The following is an 18,555-nucleotide window of genomic DNA, read 5'->3' as shown; positions in this document are numbered from 1 at the left end:
AAATATATTTGACCAATATTGCCTTACTGGGTCCATTTGGATGTGTGTTTCATTTATAATCGTGATCAAGAGAATTGCTATTTGATCGTCCGTTGTCTTTGGATAAAGGAATTTAAAAAAAACTTTCAATTTCATAATTGCAAATATGACTAAATGCTACAAGGAGTATTTGTTAAGCATCATATTTAGAAGTGGGGGCTTTATTGAGAGAAACAAAGTCCTGTAGTTGTTTCTGTACCTTATTAGTACGACAAGAGGATATCCCAAGATGATATAGTGTATATAATAAAATGGGTTCGAGTTAAGTTAGACTACAGCTGCAACTTTATATACTTATGTGTATATTACGAATCGTATAGTCACATCCACCATAGCTGAACTATAGGACATTACTTTATATTTTTGTTTCTCATATTGCGAAGGGGATTAGCATTACATGGACACGTACCTCATACATTGTGCATTATTCACTAAGTCCCTGTAATCCCAAGAAATTACATCAGTCTTCTCGGTCATGTAAGAACTATTAGCTGCTTCATTTATTTTCTTCTTTCATTTATTTGGAGTAAATTGTTCTCATAGCTCTTGCATATGTTGAAGAAAACTAGACCGTTGTTGTGGAGTACGGATATAAAAATATTCTTGGGTCGATAATATGTTAACTTTGCGAGTATATTGTAAATATGAAAAACGTTTAATAAAGCGCCAAATATCTAATTAGTTTTGCTACAAAATTGCCAGTAATGAACGGTTCAAACAGTGTATGTGGGTATTTCTGTAAGTGTACTCTTATAGACATCTTTTTTTTATGTTTTGTTTTTTTGTTCTGTGAGATTTCTCTTTTTTATAATGATTATCTTTTTACCAGAGATTTTTTAGATACAATCATTGCCCTCTGGGTAACATGCTTTGAAAGCAATAGTCGTTTTAAGATTCTTGGAATCTTGATTTTTAGTTTGTGAGGATCACTGTCACCATGAAGGCTACAGTGTTTTATGATTAGTATTTGAAGATAAAAAATACAATATCAATATTTTGGTAAAAATATATCACAATCCTCAAACTATAGGTATTTGGCAATTGACTGTGTAATTAGGGGGACAAATATGTAAAGTGGAAACTTTGACCTCGTTACAAATATGATATTTTGTCCAATATACATATACATGTACTGCATTTTTTGTTCGAATTGTCGTTCTTGTCATAAGCAATACATATGTGTGACGAAATTCATGATTCTTATTTTCCCAGGTCGAAAAGACAAGTCACAGTGAAACACTTTGTACGGTATGTACACGTTTATTGATATAAATAAAGGGATTTTTGTGCGTCTGAAAAATGCACCTCGGTTATATTTTTTCGCTTTCGTAATCTTGTAATGTTACATAGTATATATATATATATTATTTAATGTTTTGTATGTATTTATCTGTGAGATCAGGCTTTTGCATTTAGTTATATCTGGTGCAAATATAAATGTTATGTTTTTGATGTTTTATTGCATTTCTGTTTTTGTTCTTATTATTTAGTGAAGCTATTCTTTGTTTCTTTTTAAGCTTTTTATTCAGTAAAGCCATTCTTTGTTACTTTCACAACTCTTGGAAAAAATAATAGCTGAGTTTAATTTCGTTATAAATTCATCACACTTAGCCGATACCATTGATTTACTTGAGACAGCACGTTGAGCCAAAAGCATATTCTTATAGATGTTTCTTTCTGTCCAAATAAAAATGTCGTTTACAGAATTCCAATATATTTTATTAGCATTTCATTCAATCAATGGAGTGTTTTAACCTCATTATTAAGTTATTGGATGGTTATTCAATATTTTCATTTACTAATCACTCCGTTTACATTCTAAAAGCGTCGGTTTGTTTAGAGACATTAACGAATAGTATGAATGCGCTTTTATACTTAAAGTCTATGAAAAAATTAGAAATGAATATTGATATTATTGTATTGTATAATCAATTTGTTGTGAAAGGTTTTTTTGTGTTACCTTACCGGTGCATCTAGTTCTTGTTTCTTAATTTTGGTTAGGTCTGAGTTGTTTTTCTATGTTAAGTTTTCTTATTGTTGCCATTTGTTATTTGTTTGTTAATCAACAGTTTAATAATGCTTATTGGTTGGTTTCTGGTTTTGCTTGATAATACAACGATAATCAAAACTAAGCAAGGAATGACGTAAGAACAAAAATGTTATTCAATCGTCGGTCCAACTGTTATTGAATTGTCCTCTTTCGGTCCTCTTATAACTACAAAAAAAATCCAATCTTATGAATATTACAATGGTTGACATTTAAAGTTGTATGCCAATTTAAAAACATAGGATAATTTTGTCTCAAAATATACATATAACTAAACAGAGTACAAAACAATGCACTATAAATCCGATTATTTTTATATATATTGTATACTTAAATTAGATATGACATGGAGATGCATTTTGATATACATCAGATTTGTTATTTTGTATAACGTGAAGCAATGGATGTGTACATACATATTTAATATATTCACTTGTTCTATATATTTGTTTACGTCAAAATTTTATTTACTCATTTTGAATTGATGCAAACGTTTCTTTTAGATTATGTTTTGACTGGTAAATGACACTTGGATTTTTATAGTTAAACAGCTGAATAAATTCTTAAAGAGTTCTTTGGATTACACATTTTAATCTATCAATCCTGCCAAATATAGACCACCACCGGTATATTAGTACACATTTATATCATAAGTAAAGCTTATAAATAAACGAAAACAAAATAATAAAATATCTTTGCCAGTCTTGATTCGAAATACAGTATGACAAATTTAGAATATTTAAAAACTTTGTAATCTATTATCAATATCTTGTGATACCTAGAGCTTTTTGTATTTTTGTCACTACACGTACTTAACATTATGCGTCTTCTAATTCGGCATTAACTCATTTCTCATTTCAGTTTTTAAAGAACTAAAGGTATTTGCACATGGAACGCCCAAACAATGTTATGATTAGCAAGATATTTTATTATTGATTTGAGTTACCAATGAAATTACATTCCCATTTTTGTCAGATTTCCAGACTCTATTTCACAGCATACATTTTGCCAAGTTACCTCCACTATTCTTTTCATTATTTTTTTCATTTAACATACCTTAAAGTGTTATTTCAGAAGATTTTATGAAATCATATATCTTCGGAATTTTTATTAGATAAAACGTTTTCTGATTTTCGAAAATCAAGAGAAATCCTTTTCCCGCCAAAATTTTAAATGTATATATCTCAAAAATGAACACACTGACCAATTAATGTTGTCTACTTATATTGCTCTAGATGTTAGTATATTTCATAACCCTTTGAAATACTTGTTCTTATTTAACATAGCAGCGAAAATCCTGAATGTTTTATATTGTATCTCTAATCAGTATCCAGCTTCACTTGATAAAATCAAAAAGTAAAAACTCCTCAATCCAGAAAATTCTACAAGTTTTTTGGTTTATAAAAATTCCAGTATGAACATATTGTATGATTTCCGTGACTTTTTTCGATTTGACATTTCGGCAGTACAGTCGTAAATACCAGACAAGAAGTAATGTATATTAAGTAAATAATTAGGCAACTAATTAATGTATAGATCATTTTAGATGTCAAAATTCAGCCATTTACATAGAATATATTATTCATTTGTATGATTTTCTACTGGAAGCCTAATTTATATTGCCATATAGCCGTACTTAAAGAGAAGTAGTTTTTCACTGTATTAAGCGTCTGTGAGTTGTTTACAAGCTCATTTGTTTTGAACTATGCAAGCCATAGTCACTTGTATGTTAAGATCAGACCATCTTATTTAATGAATCTTATTTTTCGCCTTCACAATCGACAATTAATCTTAGACTATTCAATCATTTTGACGGCAAAAAGGTTTATTAAACATTTTCCATGAGCCTTAATCATTCTAATAGCCATTTTACAGAGTTCATCGACTTTCTCTTAATATTTGGAGTCTTGTAATTGAACAAGAACAAACGTTAAAATGAGGTTTTCAGACACTGTGTCAAACCAAAAGGTATCATAACTAACAAGCTTAAGAAAATTATGAAGTAGAGTTCTTTGATATGTGAAAGGTACAAGGAATTAACACTAAAAAATGTATGCATGAATTGATACCAATTAATGTGAAAATGGCTTTAGCAGATGGAGAAAAGCTGCTTTACTTATTTCTAATTTTAGTAGTTTGTTGCTTTTAATAATAACCCTATCATACTAGGCGTTTACTTTCGTTAAGGCTGAAATGACAAATACACATCTATAATTTTTCACATCTCTGTTAGCATTCTGTATACTAGATATAAAGTACACACGCTAGGAATGTAACTCGATGTAACATAGATACTGTCTGCTTTGCCTTGTGTTGTACATTGCATAAATGTATCCGAGATTTTCATATACTTGTACAATGATCAAGTTATTGTGAAGGTCTCGCATATCTTATACTCCTGGAATAAAGTTTTAACAGCATGGATAGGGATTACATATAACAACTTCAGTCTTATGTCTATACCATTAACCAAACATTTAAGGATAATGCAAGTCTATGAGAGTTAACGTTTTCAGGCACGAGTTCAGTTTACACATAAGTAAAGATTCCATTTTGTTGATCTACCTGAGGTAATGTAAACAGGTCTAACTGTTGATCTACCTGAGGTAATGTAAACAGGTCAAACAGGTCTTCTGTTTTTGCTGCAAAGTCTAGTTTTAGTCACAGAAGGCTTGTGCGTTGTTTTACAATAGTGTATACTGTTGTCATCACCGATCAGTTCCCTTGTTCATTGTACATCATCTCGGTTCACTCTTATAGTGTGTAAAATGTCTGTACATGTATTCAGCAAAACGTTTATCATTTCGTTTTCAGACATAAAACGTTTTCATAATCCTGGTCGTTTTCTGTTAATGAAAATCACTTATGGTTTATTTTGTATGCGTTATCTTAAAGTGTAATTACACAGAATGTCATTAATTCGTAATGGACACTGTTTTGTAACATTGTAACACTGGTAATTTGACCATTCTTTAAAACCATCTTTAACGCGTTTAAGCCATTACGTTTTTGTACATAATATCACAAAATACATACAATTGACACTCTTCTTTTTTTTAAACTGTGAGGATTCTTACATAAAAAGACTTACTGATATCTCTGATTTACGATTAATAGAAAAATGTTACACAGGTTTCCTAAGCATTTACTAAACAAAATTTGTATTGGTAAAAATCTTTATATAGCATGCGTCAGAAATACTCAACCAACATTGGGAACGAACGTCAGAAACACTGACATGATAATTATAGTCAAATGGTGATTAGGTTTCATTCCTTTATACATGTTCTTCAAATGTATATACCGTAATTGAAGTAAAAACCAACGTTTGATGTACCCTGAGTTTCAAGAGTGTGCACTTTTAAATACATAGAAGTACAATACCGCTTCAATTATATATCAAGCATATGAATTAGATAAGAAAACAAGTTTGTTCAATCATATATACATGTACATGTATTATAGAATCCTACATAATACCAGCAGAACATTTTGTTTGATAATTGAAATATCAACTATGGCATGATAGTATGTGTCGGTTCACCTAGCACTTTTGTGTATTGACATAACTTGCAACTTCGACATGGGTAACTGTCCATTTTGCAAATCAAGTATCACCCTTAAAATTGACTGAAAAAAGGGCTTATTACAGTTAGTTTGAATATTTCTGTGGTCCTACTTAAAAAAATCCATGTAAAAAACGTCCCAAAGAGTAAGAAGTCTAGCTGACCGAAACTATTAAATTTCTAAGGAATCAAATGATAAGCTGAATGCAAAATGACAGTATTAAAGTTTCCATACAAGTTACAACAATAGTGGTGTCGCCATAAAATAAATTTGACATGCCCGTTGCTTTAATTAAAAAACTAATGAAGATCTTCAGTTCATTAAATTAACGAGCTGCTTTAAAAAAATTTTGGTAGTATGAACATAATACTTGTTCAACTTTGGAAAATTGAAATTTGTCTTACACTCCTAAATACAATCAGTCTTATACAGAATATCTTAATTCATTGCCTAATTTGGATTCAAACTAAGAGTTTTAGGGCGAGAAACTCTAACCAATAACAGTTACGAATCTGAACAAAATGACTACTCCCGCGAGATTAGAATCGTTGTTTTCTAGTCTTTTATGATCAAATCGTAGCCTTAAAAGGTTGGTCATTTCCCGAAATAACCATTAAGATGTGTTATGGTTTATGGCACTAAATGTCACGAGTGGCACTCCAATATAAATCGTAGAGTTTATGGTGTCTGACCATCGACCCCTGTATCTATCGTTATCATTTCTCGTTGATCTTGTCAGAGAATTTACAGAAATGATATGTCAACTTGTGCAATTAACAAATTGTATAGGATTTTAAGTCATATTGTAACAAGGTTATGTCTTAGCGTATATATATATACATATCCAGTATCGAGAAAAACGTTTCATTTGTAAAATACTTCGCAATGTCTGTACTTTAAGTTGTATAAAAACATTAACGGCAGATTCTACGTAAAATAGTTTCATACATTTTTTTATTCTTATGCTTTCGCTGTAACTACTTTTTTTTCAATTCTTTGTTCATTTTTTTCTCTTAATTATGATTAACACTCTAAGTTCCGATTTCGGGCATTGTTCCAAAAAACTTATCTAAAGTTAATCATATTTATGAGGATGATATCAGATGAAGTCAATTTTGACTAGTATTCTCAGTTCAACAAATATGAATTTTAATAAAACAAGGTTTTTTTTAATTTTTTATCCGAGATTTGTATATTTTCTTAGAAATGGCAAACAATATAATTTGATCTATGGCACAGTTCTCATTTGAAACCTTTCGAAATTAATTACACTCGAAAAGGTTTCAATAAGTTTAGAGTGCAGATGTAAGAGTTTCGATGATTTAATCTTGAGAAAGATAGATGTTTTCAACATCTCAATCACAGTTGCTTAACTTTTTCTTTCAAAAAGGGCTCTTCAATTTGTACTTTAAAATCATCTCTTGTACAAATTACTGAATGTAATCAGGAAACCAAGTCATGTTTAAGAAGGGATTGGTAATCCGTATTTTAGCTTCATCGAATCAAGTACGGGTTTTCTGGTTTTCTATGTAAGTAAACTACCTTCTTTTTTCAAAGACTGAAGTTTCGCACCAACAATTTTTGTGATTGAAATGACAAAAATAGATCCAAACCGATGAGATACTTGAAAAAGATGATTGATTTGTATTCGAAAACAATTTACTCAATACAAAATATGAAATATGAAACAAATTATTATTTACAGTGTATTGAAAGTAAGTACTCTGTTTTTGAAACGGTAATTAAAGCCAGATGTTATTGACTTTTATACTGATCACAGTACACAGCATCGATGACAGATTAACATATGAGTCTATCAAACTTTTATCCCAGGTGGTTTTACAATGATGATATGTTCTTCATAGAATGTTAACGAAGTAAGCATGAAATTCATGTTTAATTCACGTATTTTTTTCATCTTGGTTTATTTTAATTTGTAATAAGTTAATTACTTGATTATATTTGGGCAACATAGGTTTTGTATAAACTATGGTAAGTGTCGATTGGTCCACAGTCCTCGATTCAAATAATCCAATACTAAATAATATTTCAATATTGATTTATACAGGAATTAATTATTATTAATATAATGATTGGTTTTGAATATTCGACCAAATTTACTTGCATAACCGAGTATGGAACAATATACGCTTGCTCATAAACCGCTATCCATAAATTAATGACATCTACACTTCAAATCTTATTACATCAAACTAAATGTTCATTAAGTTGGTCAGGGGTAAAAGATAGACATAACATGTTTATAGTGATACAGTGTAGGTTGTGTATTGTGAACTGCCAACCAAACCTATAAATCAATAATTATAAAGGCGCTCCCCGTAATTTGTGTGTGTGTGTGTGTTTTTTTTAAATTTGCCTGAAAATGCCAGCGTTAAATTGCTTTTGTTTCATCAGTTACAATGTTATGTAATTTATTATATAGCATTGTAAAATGCGATGACTGAAATTTACGTTTGAAGTGTTCATTTTTCTCTGTTGTCTACCTATTTCATTATTACACGTTGACGACATTGGTAAGTCTCTAGATTTTATGCTAATTATCTTGACAATTGAGTTAGATAACATATACATATAAGTAGAATGCTGGAGTACTTTGTATTCATAAACCAAACTTACCAGGAAAGTAGGAAGTGAAATTCTATGATTAAAAGGATGTCATTCTAATTTCATTTCTCTATTACTTCTATAGTCAATCATACAGTATTCCACATTGGATTCTTTTTCACAAAACAAAGAGATTTCAATCAGCATGTACTTTTTGTAAAATGCTAGTGAACAAAAACGCATTGGATTAAACCATAATGCTCTGAGCTTTATTGCTTCAAGACAAAGGTTCAAAGGTTAGTTTTTATTTGTTTGTTCGGGTATAACGTCCAAGCAGCAATATTTCAGCTATATTCAGACGATCGCGATAAAAAAAGTACCAACTAATCAAAAGCATTGATATAAATTAAATTAAATTATAATTGTACTGTTAACTACAGTTTGAAAAAAATAGTTAAAAACGACTTTTAAATTTTCGGTTTTTGTTGTCATCTTTAAAATGTTCGTTTCCGTATTTAGTATTTCTATATATATGTATTAACGTATAGTTTTCTCTTGTCTCTTTAGCTCTGATTGCCTCCATCTACAAATGTTTATTTGACCCTGTAGATGCTCGGCAATCCGAAGGTTCAATTAATTTTCTTCTTTTTTTGGGTTGACCTCGTCTGGTTTCTAAATAAATGAAACCTTTAAACAAAACGTGACTGCTTGAAATGGAAAGTATATTGTTGACAGTCAAATTCTATTTCAATATTCACCTCAAGATCATATAATTGTTTAAAGGAGACGTGACACAAAAATATCATTTTAAACTTATATCGATAAAAACTATAGTATGTTTTGATACGAGTGTAACAAACGTTTTCTCATTAGTTTAGCGCTAAAGTTAGAATGATTTATTTGTGTTATCACGACGACCTAATTAATATGCATAAATGAAAACCGGAAGTAACGCCCACTTACCATATATGGAAGTGCTACCTCATTTGTTCTCAATTCCATTTGGGTGCATCCGCTTCCATGTAGAAATAGTAGAAATCTATATATATATACGTCTATAACTGGGTAGAGGCGGCTTAAATCAAACCAGTCAGAATTCATGTTTGTTTGCATTTTTGTTTTTGCTTTTTCTTCTTTTTTATGTTGAAAATAACGAGTTTTCTTATTTTAAAATACTGTCTTTAAGTATGAACAATAAGGTATTCCCTGTTGTCATTTGAGTTATGAATAGTATATGCATGAACTTTACTGGACCGTTTCTAGAGTCCATATATGCCTTTTGGGTAGCCTTTCTGGTGCCTCTTCAGATGTTGAATTTCTAGTTGACTCGCTTAACCATTGCATACATTTTCAGAGACTATCGCATTGTTCGACTAACGTTGTTTTGTTACTCCAAAAGAACCTTTAATGTATGTCAATCAATCAAGTGTCCAGTTACCAATATTATAACTTGCGATGGAGATGACAAGGACTACATCACACCTTTTATACGACTTGATTACCTGTTACCTTTACTGTTGTTGTTATATTACTTATTCTTATCAGAGTAAACAACTCCGACATTTCGGGCATAGTATCATTCTAAAGAAAATGATAATAATCTTTTTTATAGATATCACGACATGATGCAAGTTTGAAATGTATGAAAACTAAAGCGAGGTTATAATAGACATGCTTGTTGCAAGCTCTAGCTGTACATTTCAAATGGGTGGAGTCAGATGTAACTTCAATGCAATTGGTTGACAGAAGTCGTTTATTTCGTTTGTTGCATATATTATCTTACACCTAATATTTTCAAAGGCCAGACGGTTTTTGTCTAATGAAATTTTCTACTACTTTATTTTTTCTTTAAGATAAGCTTCAGACGTATACATTGTAATAGCATTAAATCTGACATTTCCCTCAAGTAAGCAACCATCATCGAAGATTTGAGAAATCGATGATATAATTAAACACCGGTGCTATTTTTTCGACTTAAAAGTGTATAACCTATTGGTCTATCATCTTACTCTATAAATCTTTGGAACTTGGCTTGTAATTATTGAAGCGTAACCGCTAGTTTTCCCAAATTGACGTCGAGCGTCTCTCCCGAATGTAACGTATCAAGTTATAGATATGTTGCGTCAGAAATGTAGTTGTCAGTTGAAAAATGAGTATGCCAATGTAGAATGCTGGCATCTACATCGTCAATCATTCTCATGATGAAAGAGGTAAGATAATCCATTGGCACTTTTCGTGTTCAAAATGAAGCAGAAATCGTAGCTATATGACATTGTCACTTATCATATAGGGAAATCAGATACAATACAATTTAACAACAAATATGAATTTTGCGAGTTATTATGTATATTAAATTTTATTCCTATGTCAAACATCTTTTAGTTTGTTATTTTATCGCGTGATTATTACTGAATCATGTAAAAAAGTTGACTAATTTATTTTCTAAGAAAAACAAAAATATCAAACCCCAATATATCCCCAGATAGGTATCAGAAGTTAAGATCATGTTTTCAACCATGCCTCACTTACTAACAAGAAAAGTATGAGTCCTTTCTGTCAATCTTCAATGATAATCACTGAATTATTACCTCTTAACGAATGCTTTTGAGATTTTAGATACTCTGGTAATCTTATTTTTGTTGGGTTAAGAGATTATTTATGGTGAGCATTTATAATGAAGTTCATTCTATCCATTTTGTTTAAAGAAACGACTCCCAAACTTTAATGGCTCCCAACAGGAAGTAAATTAGTTTGACGTTTTAGAGAATATGGGTTAGAGGCATTAACAAATTTTTAAACATACACTAAAAGACTACTTAATTCATAAAAATATAGTTATGCCTACGGATTGAAAATTGCACATATTGACATGTCCATGAGATCAGAGTATTGAAAATGTTGGTATCGAATGTGCATGTGAAACTTGGGCAGTTGGAATTACAGCAAAATGATTACAAACCTTAAATCAACAAGTATAATTATTACTATATTTAGTGCTTATAAAAAAAGTGGACAGAATTAGAAATCATAAATTACATACAACGTATAGATGTATTTTAGACACTACTTAGTATCAAATGATATTATATACAATCTACATTAATATGAACGAGATGTTATGAATTCCTAAGACCCTTTGGCTAAGTTTGTCCTCTCTATTTTAATCTCGATCATCGACAACAATTATATCACTGCTGACTCTACATACGGTGATTTTATGCCAACATTTACCGGGAGCCATCTACAATACGTATTATGAGCAAATAAAATGTGGCTTTCAATTAACGTTGTATGTTTTCGAGAAAGATGCGGAATCTTATTATTACTCAGGAATAATGTGTAGGGAAGTCTATTCTGGTAAAATTAGTTCAATCTCATTATAGAGAATTCAAAGGCGTAATGAGATCTATATACAATAATAATATAACCTAGCAGTTTATTTTATTCTTAGTGTTTCAATGGACCATGATTAAGATGTGCATATAACTTAGTGATAAGAGTGGTATTGGCTTAACATCAACGATCAACTAGCGTTTGTTACTTATAAACTTGTATTTGTTCGATGTAATTTAACTCCTACTTAGGGTTTACAGTAATGATATCAAATTGTCTATTTTAACTCACACTTCGGCAAAGACCAGTTATGAATGGCAGTGTTTCAATAAATAGTGCAGATTTCAGGAAGATCATCCAGTGCACTTAGAACATAACATCCACTTGTCATATTTTATACATGTAAGATTTAGGTCATAGCCTTTATACGTAAAGGAAATATGTGCCATTAGAACCTGTAATGATTCTAATTTAAGCCTGATGATTGTTTAAATGCCTTTAGGGGAAGATTTAAAGCTTCTTTAGACGGTATGATCGCATTCTGTTTACTATTACAGCAAACAGAAAAACCACGTAAAACAACGTAAAAGTTGTACTACAATATAACCATCCTTATTTTCATCCAATTTTAACAAATCATCCACAATAATCTAACCGAACGAAAAGATGAAGCGTAGGAAAAAATAGCAATAAACCCGTACTTGATAATGTCGTAATGTTCGTAACTATCCTACAAAATACTTATCAAATTAGAAAGTCTTTGCCGAGAAGTGACATCAAACAAGTTATTACACTAAGTAGATTGTTTACAAGGTAGAAATGACCATTGTCCCAGCCCTGAACCTTGTTACACACTTAAGGTGATTAGTCTAACTCTCTTTAGCTACAACCGATTCATAGATTTCATGCATATTATATGCACGGTTTAATTCGCCACGTTTACCCATGCTCTTGGCATTTGTAATTTATTTGGGAGATTTTTTTGTTGTTGTATAGAGATGCTATCGAATGTATCACGTCAGTTAAATACCAAGTGACTGTCATTTTGACATTTGACGAAGATATTGGAGTACCGTTTGTATAAGGAGTGCATGTAGTGTTTAATGTCTATCTTCATTTCTGTTAACGAGGGAGTTGGTCATTGATGCAATTTAATGATTGATTGTTGGGGTTTAACGTCCGAGCAGCAATATTTCAGCTATATTCAGATGATGAACATGAAATGGATGATAAAATGAACATGAAATAATGATGAAATGAAAAAAAAGGATGGGACACAAGGATAATAGGGTCGACAAATTTTGATTGCCATTAGAAAAAGGGAGGGATGGGTAAGGTAGGGCAATTTAGCCTCCTGTGGCGGAGCGCAAAGGTTCCTACTCCTATCGAATACCACAGCAGGGTTCTTTAACGTGCGAGGAACGTGACATCTTTTCCAACACAGTGCACCACTATGGTTTGCGGTCACGTTTTCCGTACTTTAGCCTGACAACCCCAGCATATAACATGCCAGGGGTACCACATTCCACCATTATGGGTACTCATCCCAGTTGCTCTATGGGCAGAGCGCCTAGACCCCGGCTAGGTTTCTGAGCACTATTTAGTCGCCTCTTACGACAAGCTTAGCGCTACTGCAGGCCTATTCTTTTAACACCCGAAACTGCACGGGGCGATGTCATTTAAGGATGTATTTCATTTCTGTAGAAATTCAATATAATTCAAAATATTTTGTCTTGGGTGTGTGTGTTATGCTTGTGTGTATAATTTGTTGATAAGTACATTGAGCTCCCCTGTTATTGCAATTAATTGGTGTCAAAATATCAGACAAATCAATTTATTTTGAAGTATCCTGCTACTCAATATTATCAATTTGCAAACAGAGAAAAAAAACAGGAAAAACAAACCCTATGAATAGTTGTGATGGATCAAACAAAATTATCTTTAAGAGTCCATGTCCTCCTATTTCAACTACAAATAAGATAAAAGACAATAACGAATAACGATGTCTATTTTGGCAAGTCTTACGTTATTTATCGTGTTAAATAGGTACATAAATTTATATAATCCAAAACTAGACAAAAATTATATAAAGTACATAACAATAAGATTTCGGGACGATGACACAACTGTCGAATTCAGTACATCACCTAACTTGAATTCTTCAGTATATTAAAATCACAGTGAATGAAGACTCTCCACCTTTCCTAAGGTGAGCTCCTGCTGTTTCATTGTCAATTTTGTATCCTGTTTACGAATAACTTCGGAGAAATATAGACTTACACCGTATGTTTGATACAAATGTATAATTATTTTAACAGGTAGATATAAGATAGCAATTCACACCTTGGATGCCCTTCATTAATCATGTCTTCAACAAGTGGCCATGTCTATACATAACTCTAATGGTCTGCATATTGTCTTAGTACAAACGGATGATAACCTTTACTATCACGTGAGTAAATATTTAACATTCAAATGTATTTATGGTCAGTTCATAATAGTAAGACCGTTGCTTACATGTGTTGCAGATGATATGTTTTGTAAACCGTCGTGTATTCCTGAAGCTAGCATATGGAATGTTTTTTTATTTGATCTTCAAGATTCCAATTTTACTTCATATTTCTGCAATGGAGAATTGTTTGTTTTTAAACTTAACATGCGTTTTAGAAATTGTCCTGGTATAATGCAAATAATACAGACAGGTTCAAGTAACCAATCCTACTAAGTGACTACCAAAATATTGTACAGACAGATTAAGTATTGTCAATACATTTAATTCATTTTGGCCTCGAAAATCAATCTAATCAATCCTCTTTCTGATCGTTTTCGCAAGTCAGACATCAAGAAGTCTGATTAGAAGTGTATCAAGAAGTCTGATTAGAGGTCAGACATCAAGAAGTCTGATTAGAAGTCAGACATCAAGAAGTCTGATTAGAAGTCAAGAAGTCTGATTAGAAGTGTGTCAAGAAGTCTGATTAGACGTGTGTCAAGAAGTCTGATTAGAAGTGCATCAAGAAGTGTGATTAGAAGTGTGTCAAGAAGTCTGATTAGAAGTGTGTTTTTTACGTTTTGTTGCATTAAACAAATATTGTCGAGTATGAATAAATCTGACATGCTTTTACTGGACGGAAAATGTCATTTGTACATATTGAGGGACTATCTTGTATTTTTGGTTGAAGTGATTCGTGTCAATAATACCATGACCAGATTTGAGACTATCAAGACACACCAATAGTCACACAAACTGTTCAAGGTTGTCATTTCTTTATCAAACAGTTTGATAACAGATGAACAAATATTCTAAATATGCTTTATGGTCGAAATTAGTCAAGGCCATAATTTCCCCTGTATCAATATGATTTTCATTATAGATGTTTTATATATATGCCTTATTTGTAGACCTCAAAAGACAACTTCTTCCATGTGTTTAACATTTATGTGTCAATAACCGATTAATATTAAGATAAATATTTTACTTACTAACTCTGTCACCTAAGTTTGCAATTTAATGTTATTTTAACGAAAATAGTAGCGGAGAAGAAAAAAATAGTACTGACAAGTATTTTGTTCATTTCTTTATGAATATTTAAAAATAGAAAGAAAACCAAAACGACGAATAAAGTGTCATTGAACCAGGTCATACATGGTCACTGACTTGTGCTATGATTTTAATGTAATTTATGTTGTAGAGTTGTATATGGTTACAAGGCAAAAAGTTCATAAATGGAGGAATCAATGTTCCTTATATTGACCACTCTATGCAGAATTGCACAGGTGTACCGCTTCCTTATTTTCTATTCTTTACCCCACTCGACCAGTCGATGTTAACATGATCCCCAGTTTGTCCATCAGTTTGTCACAATTTGATATTCGGAGTTGATAATTGAAAAAAACTGCTCATCCAAATTATTTCAAACCATAACACAATTATTAAGACCATGAAATAGATATTACAGCGCGATTATGAACTACGTATATATTGCAATCGTAATAAGTAATAGTAGGCTTTAGAATCCGCTGTTGTTTTATGGTGTGGACACGTATAAATAACTGAACAGCGTTTCCCCCTTTTCCGGTTACAGAGTTATGTATACAAATCAAGTACAAAATATAAAGCTTTAAAATTTACTTGAAGCTCAAATTAGGAAGAGGCGTTCAAATCTAAGCCCGTGCTATTAAGTCGACAGCTGAATCGTCGTGTATTGGTAATCAAACCTTTACCAATTATTAACATACTTTTTATAGTCACCGACATATTTCTTGTATGCAAGTCATGTTGAGTTTTTTCTATAACTTTACGGTACATCACTTAACCAAATAACTATCTACTTGGTATATATATATGTTAGGATTATAAACTTATTGAATGTTAAATCTGATGTGTTGAATGTTAATTTTTTTTTTAATAATTTCATTTTGAATGATTTTAGAGAGGTTTACATTTAGTCAATTCTGTAAAATGGAATAAAAATTTAAAACGATATATGATTTCTTAAAATTCTTTTATTTGCGTGTTTATCCATAAATACATCCATGTATGTCTACCCACTCGTAACATAATTTTCTTTATCCCTGTTCTGATGCCATGGACCGCTTGATGTATCTTTGGTTGTAATGATAGGTAGAAGGAATACATCTTCCACTTGTAAAAGCAGGTAACTTCCTTTTACAACCTGTTATCTTCCTTGTAAAAGCAGTTTTCTTCCATTTAAAAGCAGTTATCTTCCTTTTTAAAACACGGGTCGTTGAATAGCAAAGTTTCAATATAGTAATAGCATGATACCATTTATTATTTCAAACTTATTAGTAAATGTTGTTATTATGGATCTTTAACCGTTATACCAATATCTTACAAATGGCTGTATTCTAGATGATATTTTTTTTGCTAACGAGTTTGATATGCGCAAGTGTTATTTTGAGCTGGCGTTTGACCACGGTACAGCGATATAATTTTATATTAGTGCGTATGTTCCTCGCTATGGACGAATGATTATAATCAATAGCCGTTACGAATCACTTTCTGCTTGTTGTGTTGTGTCACATCGAAGAAAGGACGTTTTTCATAGTTAGGATTTTATCCAAATCTTGTAACACTGCACCATTTAATCTCTTGGAAATAATAATTACTCCAGTCCCAAAAAGTTGTTGTCATAATAACAGGTCAGTGTGTATTTATTATATAAAAATGAACAAAACGTTTGTCATGGGAATTAATTGAATTTAGAGGTGTTCACTAATATTTGAAATTTAAATACAGGTTATTCGTATTAGAATGAGGAAATGAGATGTTCAATATTTATAAAATACTTTATTTATAGTAGAGGACTCTTTTGAAATACAAATTATGCCTTTCACAATGATAAACTTCATTCAAAGTAAGCTTTTTCTGAACATATTCTAATTATAACATGGTTTATGCTGTATTTTGCCAAAGAATCAATCCATCTTCATGTTTCTATCTTCCGACATGAGATGCGTGTATAATCAGTGCGGTCATCGAACTACTATCAATGTTTTTGTTATTCAAGCACATGTAGATATTGTTTTCTAATTAGTGATAATTGATTCCTAATACCTAGCACCTTAACACGTGCATTAGAATATACATGTACTATTAATGACGGTTTGACACTTCCACATTTTTACTTACGATATACAATCCTAAAGTATATGTTTTCTATTAGGGTTAAGAAGTTAGACCTCTGGCGTCAAAGATGTTCTGTGGAAAACAGAACCTTGCTGTAGGTTGATTGCATTGGTGAAACCAAAAGCATTTGGGGAGATGCACAAATGCCCCATACCTTTGACGATACATGTTATGCACATCTTTAATGTTAGTGTTTTGTTTTAATTAATTGATAATCTTTAATCTTTAGCCACACCAAATTGATATTAATCTTTGAGCGATGATTTGGTTTCAAATGAATAACAGCTGCCCTAAACAACTTAACAAAAATAAATGTTCGCTCTAAGTGGTATATGTAGCATATCTTCACATGAACATCAACTTATTGCCGCCATCAAGTACATGTAATACTTTCGATCCCCCTTTTTCTGAAATCCGATCTTCTCCTCCTCGGACCTTGCAAGTTCCATCGACTTAATAATTCTGGTAGTGACAAAAAGCATTAAAGTTAGATTTTTACAGGTTGTTTTCAATGTTAAAAAATAAGTTTTTTGTTATGCTAAGTATGACACATGTAATACAGGTCTAAGTCGAGTGTAAGACATTTCTATAAACTGTATGATCTGTTCAAATTACAATTGTTAATGAAAACTAAGTACTATGTAGGCATGAAATGTTTACTGATTCAGTTCATATGGCTTTAAATGGCCATTAAAGATGTTACTTGGAAACATAAGTCAACGTGTAATGGCCTACAAATATGAAATTGGACAAATTATTGTTACAAGTGTATCCCTCCCTATGTGTAATAATGGATGCATGATGAGAATACATTTGTTTAATTGTTTCATACTACTGAAATCAGTTCTAAAATCTCAACAAGTCGTGTAGATGAAGGTATATTGTATTTTTTACGCTGGAAAAACTACCTTTAACAAAGTTCGAATTGCGAAATTCACTTTTTTTATAAAACATTACAAAACATTATTCTATATAGATATTTTGTTTATTATTTTATTTGTGTATTGTCTTTCTTTTGGTGGTAGGAACAGAGGACAACAAAACTAACGGAGGGATATTCAAATCTCAAAATTTAAGGTTCAAATCTTAAACACACGGTGATATTTTTTTCTTAAAACTTAATTGTTTAATCTAAATGATACTCCATTCAAAGTAATAAATTATTGTACATGCTTTGTTGCTTTAAAACATGTTTAAAACTAAGACTAGTATTCGTTGTTTAAAAGATGTAAAGGTATTTATTTATTTATTAATTTTTTTTTGCTGTTTACCGAAAATTCGAAATGAGCATCATGCAAGGTAAATAATGACTTAACTTATAGTTTTAACTTTGAAAGTCGGATCAAAATCTCAACTG

General features: G+C 31.3%; 1 protein-coding gene across 7 annotated transcripts in view; it reads left to right on the top strand.

The window, feature by feature from the left end:
• LOC148622630 (putative G protein-coupled receptor No18) overlaps positions 1–18,555 on the top strand; it is a 90,201-nt gene that overhangs the window by 62,289 nt on the left and 9,357 nt on the right. For 3 of the 7 annotated variants that reach the window (XM_088572585.1, XM_088572583.1, XM_088572587.1), the window contains 2 exons: positions 1,252–1,287; positions 13,870–14,003. The exons of 1 other annotated variant lie outside the window; for it this stretch is intronic. The gene's annotated coding sequence lies outside the window, so the exon portion shown is untranslated. Of the gene's footprint in view, positions 1–1,251; positions 1,288–13,869; positions 14,004–16,452; positions 16,712–18,555 lie in introns of those variants that run through there. 3 more of the 7 variants (XM_088572586.1, XM_088572584.1, XM_088572589.1) reach the window with 3 other exon arrangements.

Source organism: Perna viridis, chromosome 3 (assembly GCF_037379345.1).
Source record: "Perna viridis isolate PV_CMFRI_1.1 ecotype Kerala chromosome 3, ASM3737934v1, whole genome shotgun sequence".
Classification (NCBI taxonomy): domain Eukaryota; kingdom Metazoa; phylum Mollusca; class Bivalvia; order Mytilida; family Mytilidae; genus Perna; species Perna viridis.
This window is presented reverse-complemented; position numbering and strand designations above follow the sequence as displayed.